The sequence below is a fragment of the Rhinoderma darwinii genome, chromosome 1 (assembly GCF_050947455.1).
Source record: "Rhinoderma darwinii isolate aRhiDar2 chromosome 1, aRhiDar2.hap1, whole genome shotgun sequence".
NCBI classification, from domain to species: Eukaryota; Metazoa; Chordata; class Amphibia; order Anura; family Rhinodermatidae; genus Rhinoderma; species Rhinoderma darwinii.
In genome coordinates this window covers 38,919,930-38,924,959 of record NC_134687.1, presented here as the reverse complement: position 1 = coordinate 38,924,959, position 5,030 = coordinate 38,919,930, and positions in this window count along the sequence as shown.

The following is a 5,030-nucleotide window of genomic DNA, read 5'->3' as shown; positions in this document are numbered from 1 at the left end:
TTGGTGGAGGAGGGATAATGCTATGGGGTTGGTTTTCAGGGGTTGTCCTTGGCCACTTAGTTCTAGAGAAGGGCAATCTTAAAGGGGCTGTCCAGTCACAGGAAATCAGGATCAATATTTGATAGGTAAGGCTTCATTCACACGACAGGGTTTCCCGTCCGGGTGCCGGCCGTTCATAAATCGGCCGGCACCCGGCTGCATTAGGAATAATAGACCCCTAATGGGGCTATTCACACGAAAAAAATAGGACATGCTCTATTTTCGGCCGGGTACCCGGCTCCCATAGAAGTCTATGGGGCCGGGTAATACACGGCCATCACCGGAATGTGTCCCGAGTGATGGCCGGGTTTTCCGTGGCTTGCGCTCTATCTCCTCCTCACAGCGCAGAGTGCATGTGAGGAGGAGGAGTTGATGCCATTCGGACGAATGGCTACGCTGTACAATGTGGCAGGGCCGGGGTGTACAGCAGGTGGAGGGAGCGCTGCGCTGGCTCCCTTCCCCTGCTTGTTAAAAGCGCCCTGGCCCGGCGACAGCTTCCATGGCGCCGCTAGCAGCTGCTGCTGCTGCGGCTGCTACTACTGTAGCGACGCCACTATAGCAGAGCAGGGAGGTATCTCCCCGCTCTGCTATGTGCTAGCTCCATTTTAGCTCCCGTGTGTTCGGGGATTCCGCTCCTTGACAGAGCGCTTGATGTCTCTCTACATATCTGGGCAGTGACATCAGGGGAAACTCCTGAAGCGGAATCCCCGAACACATGGGGATTCCCCTTCAGGAGTTGCCGCTGATGTCACTGTCCAGATCTGCCCGGCCCGGAACGGATGCAAAACTTTATGCAAACCGGCCGGGCAAAATGGCCGATTTTACCGGCCGACACTCGGGCTCTGGCGGGACCCGGTCGTGTGAATCCCGCCTAAGGGTCCGATTACCGGCACCCCCGCCGATCAGCTGTTATTTATCGGTGGTAAGATATGTGACTGAGAAGAAAACAGCAAAAGTGAGGTGGTATATCATGGTAACTGCACAACAATGTAGTTGCATTAGACAAATCTGTATATTACTACTTCACTTCTTCCGTCAGGTAGATCAGACAGCAGCAGTATATTTATACGAATGTGTTTTGTCTGTGGTTTAAACAGTTAACACATTAGAACGCTTTTTTACCGGTCAGCTGCAATTATTATAAGCTACGCATGACTATAGTGCACACTAGCGGTGGAAATGTAATATGGCAATAAGTCAGAAGTTCCTCCCGCGCATTTTTAGATTGTAGAGCTGTGATCCGCAATCTATGGCTCCCCAGCTGTGGTGAAACTACAACTCCCAGCATGCCATGATAACCTAGAGGGACATTTAAAGTGTCTTATCATATTGTGACAGCATTATCTGAAGAACAGTCGGGGGAAACTTATCAACTTTTCTACACCAGTTTGCTGGCGTGGAAAAGTTGCAACAGAACTTTTTACGCGCACTCACTACTTTTGGGAATAGGGGCATGGCTTACCAAAACCGACAAATCTCTGATCATTTATGCCAGAAAACGAGTGTAAATTAAAGCAGAGATCTGATGCGAGCTCCTAGCTGGCGTAGATTACACTCTGTGTGGCATAGCAAGGTAGAGATCTGTGCCAGGCCCCATGCATTGCCCCCCAAATTAGACAAGCCCCCATCGGACAATTAATAAAAAATGGATACTCACCACACCAATTCTCCCTTCCGTGTCCCCTCAGCCTCTCTCAGCATATACAATGTGCTGACGCTATGTACGGGCAGCGTCTGGACCTTGTATGGGCCGCAGCATGCTGACCCGAAGGGGAGGAGCTAAGAGGAGAGGTAGCGTAAGAATAATTTTTTTACATTTTATGTCCGATGGGGGAAAATGGATGGTTCACAGCCGGGTAAAAGATGCAAAAGATTTATTCAGAGCCGTCCGCCTTTTAAGGGTAAGTTCACACGTAGCGTAAATACTGTGGATTTTCCACAACGGATTTTGTTACGGAAAATCCACAGAATAATACAGTACCAGCAAAGTGGATGAGATTTGAACAAATCTCATCCACACGCTTCGTATATGATAAGCAGAAAAAAAAACGCTCAGAAATTGACCTGCAGTTTTTTAAGTCCGCAGCATGTCAATTGTATTTGCGTAAGTGCTGCTTATTTGTTGCAGGTTTTCCCGATTGAATTCAATGGGGAGGTAAAACACACAACAAATAGCAGATGTTGCATTTTTTTGCAGTGTAAAAGCTGCGATTCTGTGGCAAAAAAACGCAATTTATAAAAAAAAAATCTTATACTCACCCAGAGTTCTTTGTTTCTTCATCCAGGCCGGTCTCCTGGGATGACGTTTCATCCCATGTGACTGCTGCAGCCAATCAAAGGCCACATGGGATGAAACCTCATCCCAGGACTGCAAAGCGTTCTGACGTCGGAGGGACGCGTCGTCATGGTAAGTATCCATTTTTTTCTGTGCAGTTTTCCGCAGTGGATATTCCAGCCTAAAAACTGCACCACAATTTGGTGCGTTTTTTCGGTGGAAATTCCCAGCGGCGCTGTAATGACAGGGGGGTGGGGAAACAGACAGTGAGCCCTAATCTACCCACCACTCAGTCCCTGCCTACTTGCAACGACCCGCCCTAGGCGACGGGGTACAACTGGGCGACGGTCCCTACGCTCAGTAGGTGCACGACAGACAAGGGGACACAAGCAAAGGGAAATGGGGCAGTTGCCCACGGCAACACCGTGAGCAACAAGAGAGGTGAACGAGATCGAGTCAAACCAGGAGTGTACGAGGTACCAAACGCAGAGCAGGAGAGTAGTCAGTAAGCCGGGGTCAATATGAAGCAAGGTCAAATAGCTAGAAGCTGCAGCAAGGCCAGGAAACCAAACGAGAAGAATCACAAGCAAAGGAGGAACAGGAAAGGCAGGTATAAATAGACAGGGCGGGAGCTAGCTGAGTCTGGACAGGCTGCGATAGGCTCTCCCACTCCTAAGCCTGCCATCCTGAGTGGTGGAAGATGGAGTCAGTCTCAGAGACATAGAACCAGGTGCAGACTGATTACCCATGGGCGTATACACAGAAGTTGTGCCTGGCAGATCCTTTACAGGCGCACAGGGTGAATACGTTGTGTGCTCTTACGCAACATATCCACCCTATGTGAACATATCCTAAAAAATCTGTTGCATCTTACTCCAGTGGAGCAATCTTAGTAAATCTGCCCCTAAATGTATGACCAAAATAGGGTGCTAGTGGTGCAGCCTCCGTTCACATGGCTGTGCAGTGTGCATGATGCCTTACTTCTCTGCAGTGGCTGTGGTCTGTAAGTGTCCCTCCATACTATTATGTTCAGCAATTTCACTGGGGACTCCCGGCTGGATTACTGTGAAATCGGTTGCCAGTAGTGTTGAGGCGTCAGGTGCTGGGAAGGAGAGAAGCAGCAGGTGCACTTGTGACAGATATAGCCGCTCGGGGACATTTCTTCTGTATCCATAGACCCTGAATACTGTTAATTTCTACATTTATGTCCTACTCACAAAAGACGGGGGATGCATTCGCTTACAGCTAATCACAAGTATTTAAGTTTCTTTTATGGAACAAAAGGACAAAATAAAGTATTGTAGAAAAAACACACACACAAAGGACAAAAATGTTACACCCAAAACATTCAATTCCCCATTAATTAGTAAATTAAAAGTTCCAGAATTGTTTGTCTTACATCCAGAGATATTTCAATTTTTTGGTTTTTGTTTTCCCAGTAATTTTTGTAAAAGTGACAAGATGAAGTGCAGCCATATTGGTTGTGATCTTTCAATTATCTTCTCAGAAACCGGTGATAAAACGGTCACCTTATTATGTTTTTGATTGAACATGAAGACGCCATTACTTCAGTTACATTACTGTTTTTTTTGGTAATTGGTTTGGCCTCCCGAGTAGTAGCGTCATGTAAACATCAGATAATCGTCGGCAGATGCCGCTGATGTCAACAGGATCTGACCACGATGGAGGTTTGGCATGTTATGTTTTAACATGCCAATCTTTTGTTCAACCAGGAATAATTCGTGCCACAGGTATCTGACTGCTGCTTATCCCCCTCTCCACAGGGCAATAAACACACATTTCTTCTAGTTACAAGAGCAGGATAATGGAGCTTCTTCAACCTCTAGTAATAAATATTATTATTAACCCCTTACCAAAATTTGACATACATTTACGTTATAATCCTCAGGAATGGGGTGTATGGCTCTATATGCTGCAGGTGTTAGCTGTGTATTACAGCTGACACCCATCTCTAACAGCCGAGTTCAGAGATAACTTCGATCCCGGCTGTTTAGTTACAACAGTCAATAGTGTCCGCAGCATCTAAGCCGTTTGACAGAGGGTGGGGGCACCATTTGAGACTCCACGAGCGCTGCTTCCCCTTCATTACTGTCACTGCTGACTCTGAAGCGTTGACACACCGGTAGTGGCAGTACATCCTTCTCTCATTCACTTCAATGGGAGAAGGCTGTAATACTGTAAACCTCCACTACAAGCGTGTCGGCGATTCACGGTACGAGCAGGCAAGGAATGAAAGAGAAATAGCGTTCGTAGGAGCGTCGCGGCCCCTTCAAAACAGCTGATTGGCGGGGGTGCTGGGAGTCAGAGTTTATTTGTGTGCCTAGTCCTAAGAGTGAGGTAAGTCTCCTATTGTACAGGTATAATGTTTAGTGTGGGGACCCACTTAAAAGAGGTAATCTTGTCATGGCTGGTGGACTCGCACAATTTTATCAAAATGAGCGCTAAGAACCCCACATTTATAAGTATAGAAAAATTCTAACTAATGCAATTTAACCCCTTATAGATGCGGCTTATGGGCCTTCAGGATGCGGCAATGTTTTAACATTTTTAAGCATCGCATTTCAAGAGCCATAACTTTTTTATTTTTTCCATCGAAATGTGAGCCATATGAGAGCTTGTTTTTTGTAGAAAGAGTTGTATTTTTTAATGGGAGCATTATATATTCTATTGGATAACTTAATTTTTTATTTTTGGG